Consider the following 22357-nt stretch of genomic DNA (forward strand, 5'->3'; position numbering starts at 1 on the left):
ATGAATCAAAAGGTTCTGCCCTTCCCTCCCGGAGGGTCTCACACTGTTTTGAATCAAAGTCTCCTCCCTCTCTTGTCAATTGAGGTGGTAATCTAGTACTTTGTGAACAGGTCATCATACCACCCCTACTTTCTTCTCCTTTCTTTAGCTGTGGGGGAGGAGGGGAAGGTGCAGAAGGGTAGAGCATAGGAGAGAGGGGAAAGATAGGAGCCGGCATAGGAGGAGCATAAGGTGGAGGAAGGGAATGTAACACATCCCATCCTTGTGTTTCAGGGAAAAAAGGTTCCTCATCCTTCTTGTCCTTACATTCCTTTTCATTCAAAACCAGTTGATCAACCGATCCACTGAGCCAGCAGGCTGCATATTCCCTGCTCTCAAGATTATCTCTTTGGTTTTGATAGAGCCAGATGTTCAATGCCTGATACATCCAGTGATCCTCGGATCTGAGCTTTGGCCAATATACCGAACACCCTTTTATCAGACTTTTAACCCATTCCAGACAGCAATACCTGACCATGGTCAGTTTGTCTTTCCCACGGGTTCTCCCCGCACCCCAATCAGATAGCATTAATCCTACCGGACTTTGCTTAGTTATCTGATTGTCCCGTCCTTCCTTAGGACTATTTCCCTTGCTACTCACACCTCCCATACTAACAGATAAGTAAAATTCCTCTTACCAGGATCCAGTAGCTATTCCTAGCGCGCTTCCTTAACGTCCTCCCGTTGTTTGTTCTCAATGCCTCTTCTCAGATATCACTCGCTTCATCCACTGACCAGTCACCCGTCGTCTGTGAGTCCAGCTGAATCAGCCAGGGTGCACCTACCCTCGTCGTTGGGCACTCTGTCAGTGGAGGGAGAGGGATCCCGGACGAGCCCCCATTTGTGAGAAACAGAAATTGCTCGAGACAAAAATTGAGAACAAAGAACATTTATTACAACAACAATGCAAAGTTGGGTGCTCCCCTTACCCTGGGAATACACACATACACTGGGGCTCACCCAACTTTTATACAGTTTATTTAGGTTTAGAAGTACCCCCCCCTTACATCCTTCTGCCTCCTGGATGAGTTTGGGATTAGGCAATCCTGTCTGCCTACGTGCTGTTTCTGTCAACTTGGAGGACCAGGGGAGTATCCTGTCGGTGTCCCATCATTTCATTGTCCTTAATGTCCTTATTCACAAACCTGCCTTTGTTCTAATTCACACCTTCCAGACCCTCAGGGCTACAACTTTCTTATATGCAGAACTTGCTAATTCTGTCTAAGGTTAGAAGACCCTTATCTTATTCAGACTAACTCTGCTTCCTACATTCTAATATCTATTTCTTATCCTATTCATACTGGCTTTATTCATTACACATATATCTATATTAGTTTCCTCATCTTCATATTTTTATATCAGTTTTACTCATTTCTCACAATGCGATTCACTTGCTTGCAAGTTTAGCAAGTGGGGTTTTGATGTGAAATTGCAAGTCACAGCATCATTTTTGTTTTTGAAAATGCAGATGTGAAAATGTTAACTTTGGTTTGCTTAAGTTTACAGAGGAGACGTTGGGTCAAGCTGAGAAGACAGAGTTGGATGCCCATTTGGCGAATCGGCTGGGCAAAGCAGAAAGCACAAAACTAGGAGCTGAAAAAATAATGAAGCAGACTGAAGTGACGTTGAACCAAACCCAGGTAAAAAATTTAATTTTGTGCTGTGTACTTAAGAGACCAAATGATTTGGGCTTTTCGTGGTGACCTATTTAAATGAACAAAATCTGATTAGAATTGAAGTTTATGGAATGTTTGGAAGTTCCCACAAAAAAATGGAGATATAAATTAGATGTTGTAATTAAGATAAATGAACAATACAATGAGCCTGGTGTCACAGTATCTGCCTCCCTCTACTGTACATCACCGTTAAACCTTCTCCCCAATATGAACCTGATGTCAAAGTATCTGACACTGTTAATCGTACATCACTGTTAAACCTTCTCACGAATTTGAATCCTGTCTCAAAGTTTCTGCCTCAGTCTATCATACATCAACGTTAAACTTTCTCCCCCACTGTAAACCTGGTGTAATAGAATCTGCCTCAGTCTACCGTCCATCACCGTTAAACCTTCTCCCTTGTGAATCTGGTGTCACAGTATCTGACACAGTTCATAGTATATCACTGTTAAACCTTCTCACAAATGTGAATCCTACTATAAAATAATGCTCCCCTTCTAAGTCTCGCTGTATTCGAATCCCCACCTATTTTAAAAATTCCAAAAAAAAGAGAAAAATCAATCCCAAAACAATCTACTCAAGAGTAGTAGCCCCCTAAAAATCTGGGTGTGGTAAAGTCCACAAGTGGCAGGTGACTAAAGGACTCAGTGTCACCCACCCCCAGTCAGACTTTCACAAAGTACTGAAACAAAAACCTTCAACCCAGTGATTCCAGTCCCAAGGATTGTTCCAGATCTTCAATATCGAGAAGACTTTGCGTCAATTCAACTTTTTTCCCATTCTTTCCATATTTTCCAATCTTCCCATTTCCATTCCCATTGACCCTTCCCTTCGGTGACAATGGTGACGATCGCCCATTTCCTCGTCCATCTGGCAATGAATTAGCAAATATTAAAGGATCATGGTCATCGTCAAAAAACAGAGATTGAAAATTCCCATAAAAATCTTTCAATACTGCTGAATAACGAAAAGCAAATTTATATCCCTTTCGCCACAATACTTCTTAGGCTGAATTAAATTCTTGGTCTCTTCTGATAATTTCTTGACTCAGATCCGCATTAAAAAAAACCCTATTATTTTGACCCATCAGTGGATCCTGATTTTGCCATGTTTTCTGCACCACCAATCGGAGGATCATCTCTCTGTCTTGATATTTAAAACAGCGAATCAAAACTGCTCGTGGTAATTGGCCTGGAAACGGTTTCTTCCTTAACGCTCTGTTCGCTCGATCTAATTCCAGTCCATCTGGAATGAATTACCTGCCCTACACGTCTGGGATCCATTTCTTCAAAACCTTCACCGGATCTGAACCTTCCATATCTTCCGGAAGACCTACTATCTTAACATTATTTCTACGACTTTGGTTTGCTAATGAGTCAAACTTCTTCAATAATTCCTTTTTCTGAATCCCCCAATCTACAAAAGGATCTTCCACTTTTTCCATTTTTTCTCTATTATGCTCCACTTGACTCTTGCATTCAAGAAAGCCTCCTCAATCTTTTTAAAATGATCTTGCACAGTATCCACTGATCGTGTACATCTCATAACATCACTCTTAACTACATTAATATCTTGCTTCACAAAGTTATTTCTTCACACACAGTGTTCATTTTAGTTTTCATTTCTGAAAATCCTTGAGTCATCTGATGAGTCATCTGCATTGATATATTTGACATATCTTCCATGAGCTGAGCAATCCCTTCCAGAATTGGAAACACAGAATCCAGTCCAGGATCCATCACCTCCCTTTGAGGCTGACAGCTCTCTTCTTCCTCCAAAGCAGTCAGTCCTCTTCCAGTATGGCTGCGGGTCTGGTCACCCGACAACAGCGTGCCGACCTCGTCAGCTCACTGTCGCTCAGGCTCCCCCACAGCCCACATCTTCTCCAAAGGTTCGTGGACCCTCGACACACTTCGCATGCACGGTAGGGCCACCAACTGCGCAGGTGCATCTTCTGATGCTACACTGCGCTCCCCCGGACCACCAGGCAATGCTGCAGTTTCACGGGCATGTCCTCGCTCAGCTGGCCCACCCTCACGCCTGTGTTAACGAGCGCACGAGTCGAAACTGCCGAAATCATCGCTGAGCTGGCGCCATTTTGCGATTGCACAAGTGGTGCCGATGTAATACTTAGCAGGGCAGGAGTCCTCTGAGGCTTGGGGACTCCAGTCAACGACTCCGTTGCTTCAGCTTGAACTCGGCCTCAATTCTTCAACACTTTTGTAAGGTAATTTCTTCTGGAACTGAGTTTTCGATTTTTTCACATTTGCAGCCATTTCGATCCTCCACTATTCCAAAGTCTTTTAACAGTATTTTAAATCACTTTTACAACTTTTAAAATTGAGCATTTAATAGTCTAACTGGGGAAGGGTGGAACCACACGTCTACCCTCTGCACCATCTTGTCACAGTATCTGACACAGTTTATAGTAAATCACTGTTAAACCTTCACATTACTGTGAATGCTGTCTCTCAGTTTCTGCCTCAATCTACCATTCATCAACGTTAAACCTTCTCCTCCTGTTAACCTGGTGTTAAAGTATCAGCCTAAGTTTACCACACATCACCATTAAACCTTATGCCCATTGTGAGACCAGTTTTACTGTATCTGCCACAGTTTATTGTACATCACTATTATACCTTCTCATTACTGTGAACTCGGTGTTACAGAGCCTGCCAAAGTCTACCGTACATCACCAGTAAACCTTCTCCTCAATGTGAGGATATGGTGTTACTGTATCTGCCACAGTTTAGTGTACATCACCGTTAAAAATTCTCCCCAATGTGAAGCTGGTGTCACTGTATTCGCCAAAGGTTATCGTACAACTCTCTTCAACATTTTCCCCACTCTGAACCTGGTGTCACAGTAACTGTCTCAGTTTCCTATACATCACCAATAAAGCTTTTTTTCCCACTCTGAGCCCAGTATCAACGTATCTACGTAGTCTCCTGTACATCACCATTAACCTCCTCCCCACTTTGAACCAGGTTTCACAGAATCTGCCACAGTTTATTGTACATCATTTTTAAACCTTCTCACTACTGTAAACCAGGAGTCACAGAATCTACCTTATTCTACCATACATCTCTGTTAAACCTTCTCAGTACTGTGAACACGGTGTCACAGTATCTGCCAAAGTTGACTGTACATCACCATTAAAATTCTCCCCATGTTGACCCATTTTTCACTGTTTTTGCCACCATTTATCATACATCACAGTTCAACCTTCTCCCCACTGTAAACTTGGAGTCACAGTATATTCCACAGTTTATTGTACATCACTGATATACCTTCTCCTCATTGTGAATGTAGTGTCACCATATCTGCGTCAGTCTTCTGTACATCACCATAAACTTCTCCCCAATGTGAACCTGGTGTCACTTTATATGCCACAGTTAAGATTACATCACAGTAAAACCTTCTTCCAACTGTGTACCTGGTATCACAGTATCTACCACAGCTTATCGTGCATTACTGTTAAACCTTCTCACTACTGTGAACTTGGTGTTGCAGTATCTTCCAAAGTCTACCGTATATCACCGTTAAATATTCTCCAAACTGTGAACCTTTTGTCACAGTGTCTGATCAGTTTATCATACATTACTGTTAAACCCGCCGGATAAGCTCCAGAGAGCGAAAGAGGAGTTCTCAAATCTGAAGGAACTGGGGATCATTCATCGCTCCGACAGTCCTTGGGCCTCGCCGCTCCACCTGGTCCCAAAAGCCTCCAGTGGCTAGTGCCGCTGCAGAAATATTCGACGGCTTAATGACACGACAGTACCTGACCATTACCCCATCCCTCACATTCAGGACTTTACGGCCAATCTGCATGGCATGAGAGTATTCTCCAAGGTCGATCTGGTGCACGTGTATCATCAAATCCTGTTGCACCCCGAGGATATCCACAAAGCAGCCATCATCAACCCCTTCGGCTTGTTCAAATTTTTATGCATGCCTTTCAGGCTCAAGATCACCACCCAGACCTTCTAGCACCTCATTGATACGGTGCGCAGGGATTTGAATTTCGCGTTCATTTATCTGGATGACATTCTTGTCACCAACAGAGACTGGGCACAACACAAATCTCAACTGCACACCCTCTTCTCCCGACTGGCCGAATTCGGCCTAATGGTCAGCCCGGCCAAATACCAGTTTTGTGCAGAAGAAAATTTGGATGGGATGAAACTAATCCAGGTGGTTTTCATCCTGTTACTTACTGAGTCCTGTGAAATAACCAAGTACGAGTAGATGGTGGATTTGTAATGGGAAAAGCCAGAGTGGCTCCATTAAAGTCAGTCACCACACCTTGAATGGAATTGACTGCTGCTATTATGGCGAGCAAAATGGACGCTATGTTAAGAAGAGAATTACAGATGGAGTTAGCAGATCCTGTGTTTTGGACTGATAGAACATCAGTGCTTAAATATATTAATAATGAAATCATGAGGTTTCATCTCTTTGTGACTAACAGAGAGAATGAAAACCTGGACAACAACAAATGGCAGATTTACCACAGGACAGAGTTTCACCTGATGAATTCCCATTTACATCCGTGGAAGTTGATTATTTTGGTCCTTTGCAATTAAAGTGAGGACGAAGTGTTGAAAAACAATATGGAGTTATTTTCACTTGTTTGACTATGAGAGCAATTCATATTGAAGCAGCGTCATTGCTTGATACAGACTCTTTTATTAATGTTCTTTGGCGTTTTATTCCTAGACGTGGTCAAGTAAAAGAATTATGTTCTGATAATGGATCGAACTTTAAAGGAGCTTATCGAGAACTATGAAAAGTTATTTAAAATTGGAATCAACATCAAATTCATGATGCATTATTTCAGAAAGAAGTTAATTGGATATTTAATCCACCCATAGCTATGGGTGTGGTACGGGTAAGGGTTAGTTGGTTGTGGAGAACATTTACGAAGGTCTGTACTGGGCAGTACTGGGCAGCAATGCTTAATGTTGTAATGGATGCAGAAGCTCTGGGAAGGGGTAAGGTAGGGACTGGCCAGAAAGTCTGCAGATGCTGGGTCCGAGGGCAATGCACAAACATGCTGGGGAAACTCATGGATAGTTTTGTGAGGAGCAGGTCCTGCATCACGAGTCAAATTGAGTATTTCGAGAAGGTGTCAAAGGAAATAGATGAAGGTCAAGGTCTGTATGTGCTGCACGTGGATTTTAGTAAGGTGCTTGACAAGGTCGTCATGGTGGCCTCATTCAGAACGTCGGGAGGCATGGGATCCATGGAGCCTTGGCTTTCTGAATTCAGAATTGGCTTGTCTGCAGTAAATAGAGGGTAGTAGTAGATGGAACAATGACTAGTGGCTCTCTAAAGGGATCTGCTCTGGGACCCCTGCTCTTTGTGATTTTTATGAATGATGATGGGAGTGGAAGGGTGGGTACGTCAGGGGATGACACAGAAGTAGAGATGTTGTAGACAGTGTAGAATGTTGTCATAGGTCATCCAGTTTGCAGAGAAGTGACAGATAGAGTTATATCCTGGAAATACAGATGTACTTAAACAAGCAACTGGTACAGGTTTATTTCCAGAGTCATTTTCAAGGGCACGAATAACAGTTATTCCAAAGAAGGTTGGAGACCCATTAAAATTAGTTTCATATAGATGAATATCTTTATTGAATGCGGATTACAAGAACGTGAGGGCGGAGCACTTGATTAATGGCAGGATGATGAACAGTGTGCAGGACAGAGATATATTTAGATCCTGCTCCATAAATCGCTCAAGGTTGCTGTGCAAATTGAGAGGGATTTTGAGATGGTGTATTGTGTGCTGGGCTTCAGGAGTCAGGGGATTGAGTTCAAGAAGTGAGAGGTAACGTTGCAGATGTATAAAATTCTAGTCAGACTACACTTGGAATATTGTGTGCATTCCTAGGGCGAGAATACCAGTGGACGTCTAAATAAGGTGAGATGAGGGAACTTTAGACAAGATGTGAGGGGGATATTTTGTTGAAACAGAATGTAGTGGGTGGCTGGAATGCATTGCCAGGGGTAGTAGTGGAGGCTGGTCCAAAAAAGGCATGAAAAAGATTTTAATTTCGGGACAGGAATAAAAGAAAAACAGAAGATACTGGTGAGAGGGAGGGAAGAGTAATATTGTTGTGGGGTAGGTTCAGATGGGTCAGCTGAAGGGACTCGACTGATCCATCCATGATTTTTCCAGCTTCTTGCTGCCATGTCGTGGTGAACCAGGGTGTTGCCTGATGGAGACACGGTACTCTGAGCTCTGCAGATATAGATTGTGGTTTTCTCCATAACACACTTCCTCAGGTAAAGCAAAGGAAGGGAAAGGCCCTAGTGTGCAGGGGTAGGGAGAGGGGTGATGGGGGAAGAGTTGGGGCCCTCCAAAGTCATCGTCATCAGGCCTCAGAGACGGCATCTCTATCACTCGTATTTCTCTTCCCAGGAGAAGGAGCGATCTCAGAGACAAGACACGAGTCCAGAAGAACATTGCATCCCAGCTGAACAGAGGACGGACAACATCATGATGGCCTGAACCCCTCCCCTTCTCCCTCTGGCCCTGCCAACTCCATTCCCCACTTCTTCCATATCCCTTCACCCACCCATTTCTCCCCTACCTATCCTCCATTCCAAACCCCCCCACTCACCTTCCCCTTCACCTACCCTCACACCTATGCCCTAAAGTCAGCCCTCCTCCCTTCACCTCCCCCTCCCCTCTCCTTTGCCCCTCCCCTTCACCTCCTACCCTTCCCCTCCTCCCCTTCCCCTCCTCCCCTTCCCCTTCCCTTCCTACCCCTAACTTAGGGGAAGGAGGGATAGGGGAAGGGGGTAGGAGAAAGGAGGTAGTGAGAGGGTAGGGGTAGGTAATGGGGTAGTGGTAGGGGGTACAGATATGGGGTAGGATTAGGGGAAGGGGGTAGGTGTAGAGGATAGGGGTAGGGTTTAGGTTAGGGTTTGGGAAGGTGGTAGAATTAAGATAAGGGTCAGGGACGGGTAGAGGTACAGTTAGGTTTAGGGTTAGGAGATGTGGGGTCAGGTTAGGTCGAGGTTTAGGGTTAGGTTTAGAGTTCGGGTTAGTGAGCTTGTGATATGTTTAGGGGAAGGGGGTAGGAGTAGGAGGTAGAGGTGGGGTGTGAGTTGGGGTTTGGGGAAGGTGGGTAGGATTAGGGTTGGGTTTAGGGTTCATCGTAGGGATAGGGTTAGGGGACAGAGTGGGAATAAGAGTTAGGGTTGGGGACGAGGTGTAGTGTTTAAGGGTATCGGTAGTGTTAACGTTAAGGTTAGAGTTTGTTAGGGGTTAGGGTTAGGTTGGGGAGGGGAGCGGGGGAGGCGAGCGGGCCACGGGAAATGGGGAGGTGATGGGGGAGGGGAATGGGCATGGGAATGAGGAGGGGTACGGTGTAGAGGAAATGGGAGGTGAATGGAGGAAGGCATCGCTACCCCCTCCCCTCCCCACCCCTTCCCCCACATTATCCCTGCCTCCTCTCCTCCTTCCAGAGGAAGCCCGGCCTCATACCGGCCAGAACCTCCCTGTAATTTCAGAGCGTCCGTATCAGGAAGTGACTTCGACGCTTGCCGCTGGACAGACATCTTGTCTCTTGATTCATTCTATACCATTGATATTAAATTTAAAAATGGTTTGGTCTTTTAAAGCTTGAACTCAAAAGGCTGGTCCAGATAGACAACACAGAAACAGGCCCTTCGGCCCCACTCTCCTGCTGGCTGTGCTGTTGTAATCAGTCCATATTCCTCTCCACCTTTTCATTCTTAGCTCCCATCCAGCTCATGTTGCCTTGTCAATCTCACGTTCTGTGGGAAGAAGCTATTTCCCTCCCTGGCTTCTCTGCTTTTATTCCTCCATATCTCCTTCCTGATGGCAGGGGGACAAAGATACTCTTTGCTGGATATCCGGAAGTCTATTTACAGAGCCCATCCCTGCAAAAAATTCAGGGGTCCCTTGCCTTGAGGTTCCACCCATGTTGCCTCTCCTCAGCACTCTCTCATCAGAACACAGCTGTACCTTCCTTCCCCTCCTCTCCCAGGTCTCAGTATCCCCTGACAATTCCAGTCAGCTGCCATGTCTACACCCTGCCCCACCTGCTATCGAATGCCCTGCATCCTCCTTCCCCGTTGGTTTCCTCCTGTTATCAGGCATCAGAATGGACCCCACCCTGTTGAAACTACCCGTATTCTCACTGATCTCTCTGCACCACTGCCCTCCATCCAGGGGTCTTGGTTGTCTTGTGGTGATGGTGGAGAACAAAGTACCAACTCAAGGAGATGGGGAGCAGTAAGGAGACCCCCAGTTCCAGGAGACATGGAGAACCACAGAGATGACCAACTCTGTCAATCCGGTAGAACCTGGTCATCAGGTGCAAGGAGCTCTCGGGTACTGCTGCACGTGAGGCAGGTGTGGCCCATCCCCACACCTCCACCCTGTCAATTCCCAAAACACATTTCCTATTCATGTGGGGGTCCAAAATGGATAGAGTCTGGAGGAACATGTACGACGTCAATCAATGGCGGCATAGCCCTAACCAGCATGACTATTGTGTATGGCTGTGCTTGGAAACAAAGTGCAAGGGCACCAAAAGCCGCTATGTGCTGAAGTTCTACCTGGCTCAGGTGTTGCGAAAGATTGGTCTGGCCCTGATGCCACACAATGTCCTAGTCAGCAGGACTTTGCCCCATCACCTTCATGGGAATGGTTGCATAGACAAACACTGATGGCCACAGGGCCATCAGGCAGTGGTCAGCATGGAATTCCTGCTGACACAGAGACTAGGACTTGATGAGATACTGCGGGGTGGTCCCCTGAGCAGAGCATCCAGAACTGCTGGAAGACCAGAATCTCAGTGAAAGATGCCCTTTGGTCTGCCTGAAACCCAGATAAGAGAAGCAAACACTAGAAGCCCAAAGCAAAGGGAGGAAGGTTTAGGGGCAATATAAGGGGTTTTTACACAGAGTTGTAGGTGCCAGGAATGCCTTGCCAGGAGTGGTGATGAAGGCTGAAATATTAGCGGCATTTAAGGGCTTCTTGGACACATGAATGAAGGAAACATAGAAGATAGGAGCTGGAGTAGGTCATTCGACCCTTCGAGCCTGCTCCGCCATTCAACGAGATCATGGCTGATCTTAAAGTTCAGTACCCCGTCCCCGCCTTCTCTCCGTAACGTTTAATATCCTTTTACTGAAGAAATAGATTTAATTCCCTCTTAAAAATATTTAATGAACCTGCCTCTACTGCCCTCTGTGGCAATGAATTCCACAGATTCACCACCCTCTGGGTAAAGAAATTCCTCCTCATCTCGGTCCTAAATGGTTTGCCTAGTACCTTCAAACCATGGCCCCGGGTTCTGGACTCCCCCACCATTGGAAAGATCCCATCTGCATCCATTCTGTCCAGTCCTGCCAGAATTTTATATGTCTCTATGAGATCCCCTCTCAATCTTCTAAACTCCAGCGAGTACAATCCCAATTTGCGCAATCTTTCCTCAAAAGTCATTCCTACCATTCCAGGTATCAGCCTGGTGAATCCCCTCTGCACTCCCTCCATTGCAAGAATGGAGGGTTATGAAGGAGGAAGGGTCTAGTTTTTATTTTGCTTGGAATTGATAGGTCAGCGCAACATCGAGGTCTGAAGGGCATAACTGTTTGACGTTAACCTGCTGGTCTTTTAGCACATGGAGATGTGGGTGAGGGAACGCTGCCCACCGGCCTATTCCAGGTTGCTGAGAGATGCACTGAGGCTTGGTGCAGCCAACACGAGGGCGCTGCGGGGAAGGACTCTAATCCTCCGGGTATTGAGGGGCAGAGACTAAGGGGAACACCTTCAACCACAGAGTGCAGGGAGTAACCACAAGGTGTCAAAGTTGTGGAATGATGTAAACAGAGAACATGTGCAATGAAGGGAATATAAGCATGCAACATGAGGATGAGAAAAGACATGGAACAGTTGTCCTCTTGGTCAATAATTTTAGAATAAAATTAATTTTAAGGTGAAAAAGAGAAAAGCCCGAACTCAGTCAACTTTGTTTCATGAGATACATTCTCCAATCCACGAAAGCTCCTCTGTACCCGTTCAAATTTAACCCGAGGAAACTGTATTCATGGTGGAAACCTCTGCAAACACACAACCGGACCTACGCACAGAGAGACAAATGATACACGTGCAGTTCCTCCCAAAAAAGAAATAAATTCTGTTGAATCAATCGCAGAGTCATGGAGTCTTTGTCTGAGCCGGTCATCCATCATTCTCCATTCTCACTGCTCGCAGGAAGAATCTGTTTCTGGGCCTGGTGCTACTGGCTCCGATATTCCTCGACCCCTTTCCCGACGAGAAGAGCTGCCAAATGCTGTGGGCAGGTGGAAGGGATCCTCGACGATGTTGACAATGAACCCGGTTTATCCCATTGATATTTGTGGTGGGTGGGTTGGGGGCTGAGAGTGCCCATGATCCTATCTGCCACTCGTGGTCCTGCCGATCATTTTTAAAAAATATTTATAAATTTAAAACCACAACAAATTCACACAATTAATAATAATGCTCATCTAATGTGTGGCATCTATAAAAGAAAAAATAAAAAAACCACCTCCCACCTTCATCCCCAATATCCTATCCTCTCCACTTCTCGCCTCAACAGAAGTGTCTGTTACTTTAAAGTTTCATTGAATAAACGGAGGCCTTCAGGTGAAAGGGAGTGTCAGGGTTTCATGTAAATATCCACACCCACCCTTGGTAAATATGGGCTCCATATTATTATGACATATCAAGTTGGAGTGGCCTGTTAACCGAGACACGAGCCACTACACTAGAGAGCTGACAAACACGCTGACAGCGCAGACCCCATTGGGGCCAATGCCCAGCCCAGGGGATGACCCACATGGTTGGGCACAATGAACAACGGGAGGGTCGCCTTCCAACCCGAGGCTGGAGCTGCCTGTTCAAGCAACTTATCTTCCACTTCCACTTCTTGGGTGCATGTCATTCTTTCCAGACTTCGCGGGAGTGCGCCTGCTACAGTGGTGAACTCAGCAGGACCCAGCCCTTCAGTTGGACGTGAAGATCACGGTCCAGTTGGCTCTTCAGATGGTTTGGTTGAAGCTGTCAACGTTCTGGATGTCGCAGCCACACGTGGGGTTCAAACAGGCCAAGGACCAGTTCCACCTCCAAGAGATCACCGCTGATGACATCCATTACTCCTCCATGACGTTCTTGCTCATCAGGACATGGCAGCAAGGCTCATCGACTTCCGACATTAGCCTCCCGAGCAAGGCAAATAGGATGCCCTCAAGGAGCTCTTTACCCGCACCTTCAGGCCACGCCTTTATCCTCCACCTCATTCTGTTCCTGCTCTCACTGTCGCATGGCCCAGACAGTCATTGTGCTATTTCTTTTCAGCTCTCACCAAACGCCCTGGACCCACTTTTCAGGAACTCTTCCCTCTTCCTCCCTACGTCATTGGTATCTCCATGTACCACAACCTCTGGCCCACTTTAGGATGTCTTGGACACCAGCAGCAACACCCCAGACACTGGCACCAGGGAGGCACCACCTGGAAAAGGTCCAGGGTCCTAGTCCAACAGTCTTTTTCCTGAGCATCCAGGCAGCAGAGAAATATCAATGGTTGCTCAAAGCAAAATCCTCATTGCGGTGCCCACCGACAAGTTGAGGCACAAAGTTTTGTGGGTCTTTTGGGTTACTGGTGCCAACATATTCCCCATCTCACCCTGCCCCTCCATCTACTGTACAATGTTGCCCAGAAAAAAACAACTCTCCACTTCATTGATGACCTGAACAACAAATGGCTTCTTTAATGGCAAAACACGCTGTTGAACACCACTGCCACTGACCACAAGCATCCCCAACCCCTCAAAACTGGAAGACCCTTTGAATGACTTGTCTCTGCCATGAAGACAATGGCCTAGTGGAGCATAAAGCAAAAGAGGCAAGGTCGCCGAGTCCCACACAGCTTCTGGTTCAATTCCCTCCTGGAAGCTGCCTCCCGCGACTCCCCATCTGAGTGTCAGATGCTCGCCTGCTCACCACAGAGAACCAGATGGCAGCAGAGACATTCACACTCCAGCCACACCTCCCCAACATGTGATGGGTTAAATCTGCGGATGCCACTCACAGCAGACCGAAGAAGTGGTACATGGCAGACCGCAGAGAGGCCGGGCCCGAAGGGCTGAGCCACTTGCAAGAACAGATCATGTCCTGTCCGAAAGTGACAGCCTCCCACCTGAATGACCCCGAGAAGAGCTTGGCACCATGGCCTGGGGAAAACCGTTCAACACCCTCGATGCTGGACAGCAGGAAAAAGCTTGGTTTACTGACGGCTCCGGCTGGTGGAGGTGCGAAAAACAGCGGTGTAAGGTGGGAGTGCTCCAGCCCACCACAGATAAAGTACTGACACAAGAGGGTGTGGTGGAGGGGAGAGCCAACTGTTCAAGCTGGCAGCTGTGGCACTGATCCGAAAAGGGACAACCAGGCGGGCCCAGGAGCCTCTTTTCCGATTAGTGCCACAGGATTTCTGGGCTGTGCCAAATAGCACGTCAGTGTGGAAGGGTCGGCGGCAGGAGACAGGGAGGCAGATCCATGGCTGCCTGCTCTGAGGACAACAGCACTGGCAGATATTCTGAGAGGTGGAACAACAAAAGAATAATCAGGGTCCACCACGTGGATGGACACACCTCCAGGAAAACCGCTGAAGCTGACGCGATGCCACTGTGGACTGAGCTGCTCAAATATGCTCTGCCACTATTTTCCCCAAGCAGAGTGACCCCGGAGCCTTGGCAGCATTGGTGCATCATAAATGTGGGCATATGGGGGCACTTTGATGGACAGAGGATCTGGGGGTCTCATGATGTTGCAAGAACTGTGATGGCCAAATGCCCTATTTGTCAGCAATTAAAACCAAGGGCCACATTCGCCGGGGTTCGGGAGCTGTCCAAGTCTGATAAATTGACCATATCAGTCCTCTCCCCTGCCAAAATAAAAAGTGATATGTTCTCATGATGGACAGCACATACTCGAATGTCCTGCCAGCGGGCCGACCAAGCACCATTTAAGCGTGCTCCATATGTGGAATACCCTATCGGATAACGTCCACCAGCAATGGGTGGTGATGCCAAGTATTTGGGGCCACCTGCATATCCCCTACTACCCACAGGCATCCAAGATCAATGAGTGAATGAATGGCCTGTTCAAGGCATCGTATGTGACAAGTTGATTGTCAAGTCTTCTATCCATGAGTGGTTGCAAGTGTATCGATTAATCCGGCGAGTTTGTGTCTGTGTGTGTCTTTTACTCCTCATGCGACTTCACTACATGTGTCAATAAAAGACAACTGTGTTCAAATTCGCCACCCTTGGGACCCCTCGAATCAGTTTCACACACATAATAATTGGTGCAGTGAGCAGGGTCCTTCGAGTTCCGTCTGAACACAGCTGCAGTGGAGATGCTTTTGAATCAGGACAGGAACTATAGTGCAGGCAGGGAGAACAAGATCTGCGGGTGGACTGACGAGAGTGCAGGATTGGGGAGCTTGGCAAGCATGCTGGCGGACCACGGCAAACTGGTAGACTGGTCCAAGCTCCTGGATCCACATCTTGAGAAAATAGGTCACCACGTGTTGTCCCACTTCAAGAAGTCGGGGTCCCCAAAATCTAAGGGGAATCAGAGGGTGCCTTTTGACTGCCAGTGTTTCTCCTGAGAAACCAATGTGAGATCATAGAAAGGAAAGATTTGGAGAGGGCCCAGGAAAATAAGGAGATAAAGGTGTCCCAGCAGCGCTGCTGTGCACTGCAGAAGGCAGTACAGACTCCCCCAACCTGAGCCACTGATGTCGAGATGAGAGGGACAGAGGTAGCCAACAGGCATGCCAATCAAGGTCTGACTCCCCCCCCCACCACACCCGCAGTGAGTGAGTTTGTACTGGCCATGGAGCGATTAGCCGAGGCCATTTGCCAGGATTCAGGCATTAAAGGTTTCAGAACAGGCCAGGAAGAGCATGAAATCAATTTATTTGCAGAAGTTGTTCTGATATATCTAACAGACCCGTCACACTCATTGCCCAAGTTGTGCTCCACGCTGGAGGACTATGGGGAGATCTCTGGGTATAAGTTCTTTTGGGATATGTGCAAAATCATGTCACTTAGGAAGGGGGATTAGAGCCAATGTGAAGAAAATAGTCAACAAATGTGGCGGCAAAATGGGATCAAATATCTAGGAGTTAGAATAGATAACAACGAGTAATTTAGACCAGCTGAATTATTCTCCCCTTGCTTGGGGAAATTGAGAAGGATTTAAATGGTTGGATGTCCCTGCCCATTACACTAGTGGTGTCACAGAGAGGGGAGGTGTCACAGAGGGGGGAGATGATGACACAGAGGGGGTGATGATGTCACTGCATGGGGCAGCCATAGCTGAGTTGTGCCATGGCACAGCAACACAAGAAAGATGCATCTCCTGGAAGGGGATTCTGGCCCGCATGTCGGAGTAGGATGCTGTCTCATCCCAGGGACCCTCTGATCAACAGGGTTGTGTTTGGAAGCACCCTGCACCCATGGGTGAGATAAAGAGCCTGTTACAGGCTCCCCGACTGGGACAGAGCCTCCTCTGGCACCATCCTTCACCCAGTGTGGGCAGAGAGAATGGAGGCTGCATTTAATTTCCCCTCTCCCCATCCTGAGTGCAGGGCACTTTATGAGGCAGCTGGGGGGACTGGGGAGGGGAGAACAATGGCATGTGAGGGAATACAGGGGTAGGGTCTGTAGGAGTGGAGGGGAGAACGAAGGAACGGGGTTGCACCACAGGCTAATGTCAAGGGAGATTGGATCAGAGGTAGGGGACATAGGGTTGAGCTGGGAGGATGGGGTGCGAGGGGACGGAAGGCACTGGGGAAACCATGGGGGTGGTGTTGGGTGGGGGATGAGATTGTGGTAGAGGAATCGGGGAAGGGGAGATTGTGAGGTGTCTGAGGGAGAAGAGAAGTTGCGAGGGGGATGGAAGGTAGACCTTTCAACAGATATGGGACAGAGCTCCCCCTCCACCTGGAATGGGATCTGTCCACTGAGAGACAGGACCGCTCCTAACCCGCCCACCCCCGGGTTACAAGATCCCTTCCACCCTTGCATACACCCCCACACCCCCCCAACTGGGATAGGATTCTTTCCCCCAGTGGACCTGGATCAAGGTGCTAGAAAGTGTTTCTGCTGCGGCGGACCCAGCAGAGTTGAGCGATGAAGCGTGGGGGTCTCTCCGCACCACCTGCTCCCTCAGGCGACGGGGTCTCGCTTGCATCATGGAAGATCACGGTGTTGCTGAGCTTCTGGGAATGTGGAGGGCTTCTGCTAAACCTGTGGTAGGGTTCAGAGTGGTTCATCTCCCCGGGACGTGCTGAAGGTCAAGGATGACCCGATCCTCTCATGGAGGGAGGGTTGTAGACAAAGTGAACGGCTGCGGAACTGGCTTCAGTCTGAGGAGAGTGATCAAAGAGGGACCTGGGGTGGCAATATTTCTACTGAGAGGCTGGAACGAACCACCAGAGGATCAATTCTGACATTTAGGTGACCCTTGGAAGGGAGTTAGAGGGAGGGGTAGAGACTAACTTGGACAGCAAGGCTGGGTTGGGATAAATGACCTGTTGTGTACCCTCTGGGTGTGTAAATGCTGCTGCTTCTGCCCCAGAGGACATGGCAATAAGGTCACAACAGAGGTGGCCACACCGTGTCATGGACCCAACGTCTCCAAAGTGGTGTCCTGCACAGATGATAAAATCATCGACAATGGATCTTTTGGTGTGGTGCACCAGGCAAGGCTGGTGGACTCCGGAGAGCTGATTGCCATCAAGAAGATCTTGCAGGACAAGAGATTCAAGGTGAGGGGGAGGAGCAGTTGTGTGGAAATGGAACACCCTGATATTTAACTTTAGGCCTACAGCACGTTCACAGGCCCTTGCGACACATGACCCGTTTCGCACGTTCACAGGCCCTTGCGACACATGACCCGTTTCACACAATTACACCTAATTGACAAACAACACCCCAAACACATTTTTGAACGGTGGGTGGAAAGAGGAGCATCTGACAGAGACCAAGGCAGCCATGGGGTTTGGAAACAGAGAAAGTCACACAAACCAACAACAGTCCCCCCATCCCCACACACAACCCCCCACCCCACACACACACACACACACACACACACACACACACACACACACACACACACACACACACACACACACACACACACACACACACACACACACACACACACACACATACACACACCTGGCAAATATCAGAGATTTTCTTCAAATTCATTGTTTAGTAGAAGCTGTGAAAACAATCATAAAAACTGAAATGATACTTCATTGAACCCCCTGACGAGTCCCCACTCCAGCGACACGAAAAGTCCCCCCCACCGACTCTCGACGAGTCCCCCACTCCGGACTCCCTAGGAGTTCCCCACCTCTGACCTCTTGACAAATCTCCTCCCCGCCTCCCCCCTCAACTTGGACAAGTCGCCCCTCAGGGCCCCGACCCATCGCCCAGCCTTGCTGATGTTCCTCTCTCGCAAACTGCAGATCGTGCGAAAGTTGGATCACACCATCATCGTCCCTCTTCTCAACTTCTACTCCTCTGTAGTCAAGGTAAGATCCACCTGCACCCACCCCACCCCCACTCTGATGCATATCATTTGCTGCTACCTTCCCCATTCCTTCAATCGATCTGTCTTGCTGCAGCCTCTCTGTTGCCTCCATCCTGCCCCTCTGACCAGTGCCGACTCCTTGACGCTGGCTGCCCTGCTCCTCACCCATTAACTCATGACCTCTTGCCATTTCAACTCCAGACAGCAGCAGCCAAGACCACAAGACAAGGTCGCCAAATTCGGCCACTCAGCCCCTCCAGTCTGTTTCCCCAATTCATTTCATGAATGTATTTTCCCCCATAACTCACTTCCCCAGAACCTTTTCGTGCTCTTCCAAATCAACGCCTGCTCTGAATCTTCCCAACAACTCAGCCTCCACATGTTCGACCCCAGCCAACACCCGGCTGCAAACATTTCTCATCTCGAAACGTCAATGGTTTTTCTCTCCTGGTGAATCCTTGCCTCACGAGGGAGGGCGGTCAGAGCTGCACATTTTTGCAGTCTCACCAGAAGCTGAATGATGGGGCAGCGGACGGGTCCACTACGGCCTGTTGACGCTCTGCTCGCTGAGCCCTTGGATTCATGCCATGTTGTGTTGAGCACTGGGGGCATCAGGCCTACAGAGAGCAGGAGGGGCTGGCACTCCTGTTGGGAGAGGCGCTGGGTGTTGGAGGGTAAATCCAGCTGACATGTTTGTATTGTGTCCAAGAGAAAGAGGAGATTTATTTGAATCTGGGTCTGGACTATGTTCCAGAGACGGTTCACTGCATGGCCCAGCACTTCAACAAGGCCAAGCAGCCCATTTCCATGATCGACATCAAGGTGGTTGTGGGTCTGGGTGGTCAAGTTGTCCACTGGGGCAAGCTTGGATGTTGGGGTTGGAGGATATGAAGGAGTTCACTGGCTGAGTCTCACTGGGGACTGGATATCGATGAAGGGTGCATGAGGGTCTCAATGGGTATTGGTGAGGAGAGAAAGGGTAGTGAGGGGAGAGGGGTGGAGAGGATGATGAGGATGGACGTTGATTGGCAGGGTGGGGCCCTTCACCCACCTCCCCTTACCCTCAGGATCCAGACCCGGCCAGTGTGGAGGCAGAGTGGGTCATGTTATATCGTTGTGTTGCCAGATGTTCAGGTACCAGCTGTAGCAGAGCCTGGCCTACATCCATCCTCAGGGGGTTTGCCATTAAGACATCAAGCCCTAGAAGATGCTGGTAGATCCCGAGATGGCCTTCTTATTGCTCCTTTATTTCGGCAGGTAGATCCACCCATGTCTGCCCGTTCACCACCTCAACGCGGTCCTGATCCCTCTCCCCAACACGTCCCCTCCGCACCAGCTCTCACCCCTCCCACACCAGCTCTCTTCCCTCCTCCCTCTCCCAACTTTCCCCTCCACAGCTTAATAACTTATTCTAAATAAGATTGTGGGGGGCTTAGATGGAATGAACAGCCAGCAAATTTTCCTAAAGTGTCAGGTGCAAATCCCAGAGGGCACCCGCTTCAGGTGAGGGGAGATTTTTTTTATGCAGAGAGTTGTGAGTGGTTTGAATGTGTCACCAGAGAAAGTGGTAGTGGCTGGTAGAATAGGTACATTTAAAAGTCTCTGAGATGGGCATGTGGATGTAAGGGAACAGAATTTTTACATGATAGAGGAATTTGGGGATATGGCGAGAAGGCAGGTAGGTGGAGTTAGGTCATAAATTAGATCAGCCATGATCATATTGAATGGTGGAGCAGGCTCGATGGGCCATTTTTGTCCTACTCCTGTTCCCACTTCCTATGTTCCTATGGGTGTGGTACAGGTAAAGGTGTGGAGAACATTGACAAAGGTCAGTATAGCCTTTATGGGCCAAAGGGCCTGTACTGGGCAGCAATGCTTGATGTTGTAATGGATGTGGAAGCTCTGGGAAGGGCTAAGGGAGGCACTGGTAAGGAAGTCTGCAGATGCTGGGGCCGAGGGCAATGCCCAAACATGCTGGGGAAACTCATGGATAGTTTTGTGAGGAGCAGGTCCTGCTTCACGAGTCAAATTGAGTTTTTCGAGGAGGTGTCAAAGGAAATAGATGAAGGTCAAGGACTGTGTGCTGCACGAGGATTTTAGTAAGGTGCTTAACAAGGTCCCCACAGTGGCCTCATTCAGAATGTCCGGAGGCATGGGATCCATGGAGCCTTGGCTGTTTGGATTCAGAATTGGCTTGTCTGCAGAAAACAGACGGTAGTAGTAGATGGATTAATGACTAGTGGATCTCCAAAGGGATCTGCTCTGGGACCCCTGCTCTTTGTGATTTTTATGAATGATGATGGGAGTTGAAGGGTAGGTATGTCAGGGGATGACACAGAGATAGAGATGTTGTAGACTGTGTAGAAGGTTGTCATAGGTCATCCAGTTTGCAGAGAAATGACAGATGGAGTTCAATCCTGTAATTCAGATGTACTTAAATAAGCAACTGGTCCAGGTTTATTTCCAGAGCCATTTTCAAGGGCACGAATAACAGTTATTCCAAAGAAGGTTGGAGACCCATTAAAAGTAGCTTCATATAGACCAATATCTTTATTGAATGCGGATTACAAGAATGTGTGGGCAGAGCACTTGGTTAATGGCAGGATTATGAAATGTGTGCAGGACAGAGAAATATTTAGATCCTGCTCCATAAATCACTCAAGGTTGCTGTCCAAATTGAGAGGGAGTTTAAAATGGTGTATTGTGTGCTGGCCTTCAGGAGTCAGGGTATTGAGTTCAAGAACTGAGAGGTAACATTGCAGATGTATAAAATTCTAGTCAGACCACACTTGGAATATTGTGTGCATTCCTAGGGCGAGAATACCAGAGGACGTCTAAATAAGGTGAGCTGAGGGAACTTTAGGCAAGACGTGAGGGGTACATTTTATTCACACAGAATGTAGTGGGTGGCTGGAATGCATTGCCGGGGTAGTAGCGGAGGCTGGTCCAAAAAAGGCATGAAAAGGATTTTAATATGGACAGGAATTAAAGAAAAATGGAGGGTACTGGTGTGAGGGAGCGGAGGGTAACATTGTTGTGGGGTAGGTTCAGATGGATCAGCTGAACGGTCTCGACCGAACCATCCATGATTTGTCTAGCATCTTGCTGCCATATCGTGGAGAACCAGGGTGTTGCCTGATGGAGACACATTGCTCTGAGCTCTGCAGAGAGAGATCGTGGTTTTCACCAAAACACACTTCCTCAGGTAAAGCAGAGGAAGGGGAAAGGCTCCAGTGTTCAGGGGAAGGGGGGATGATGGGGGAAGAGTTGGGACCCTCCAAAGTCATTGTGATCAGGGCTCAGAGACAGTATCTCTATCACTCGTATTTCTCTTCCCAGCAGAAGGACCGATCTCAGAGACAAGACACGACTCCAGAAGAACCTCGCATCCCAGCTGAACAGAGGACGGACAACATTATGATGGCCTGAATCCCTCCCCTTCTTCTCCCTCTGGCCCTGCCAACCCCATTCCCTGCCTCTTCCATGTCCCTTCACCCACTTCCCCTCTTCTCCTCTACCCCTCCTCCATCCCAACCCCCTCCCGCTCACCTTCCCCTCCTGCCCTCACACCTATGCCCTAACCCCAGCCCTCCACCCTTCACCTCCCCCTTCCCCTCTCCCCTTCCCTTCCCCTTACCCCCTCCCCTTCCCCTCCCCCTTCCCCTCCCCTAACCCTCCCCCTTCCCCTCCCCTTCTCCTCCTCCCCTTCCCCTCCCCCTTCCCTTTCCCCTTCCTACCCCTAACCTAGGGGAAGGAGGGGGAGGGGGAGGGGGTAGGAGAAAGGGGGTAGTGGTAGGGGATAAGGGTAGGGGTTGTGGCAAGGGGTAGGGTAGGGGGTAGTGGTAGGGGTTGCGGGGATGGGGAAGGGTAGGGGGTAGTGGTAGGGGTTGCGGGGATGGGGAAGGGGTAGGAGGTAGGGTTAGGGGAAGTGGGTAGGTTGTAAGGGATAGGGTAGGGGTAGTGGTAGGGGGTGCAGATATGGGGAAGGGGTAGGAGGTAGGGTT

General features: G+C 48.4%; 1 long non-coding RNA gene across 1 annotated transcript; it reads left to right on the forward strand.

Annotated features, from left to right (window-relative positions):
- Positions 1-16634: 16634 nt before the first annotated feature.
- LOC138745289 (uncharacterized) lies at positions 16635-22081 on the forward strand. The gene is made up of 3 exons (XR_011346141.1): positions 16635-17580; positions 18289-18354; positions 21693-22081. It is a non-coding gene; the product is annotated as an uncharacterized lncRNA (long non-coding RNA).
- The last annotated feature ends 276 nt before the right edge of the window (positions 22082-22357 follow it).

The sequence above is a fragment of the Narcine bancroftii genome, chromosome 11 (assembly GCF_036971445.1).
Source record: "Narcine bancroftii isolate sNarBan1 chromosome 11, sNarBan1.hap1, whole genome shotgun sequence".
Lineage (NCBI taxonomy): Eukaryota > Metazoa > Chordata > Chondrichthyes > Torpediniformes > Narcinidae > Narcine > Narcine bancroftii.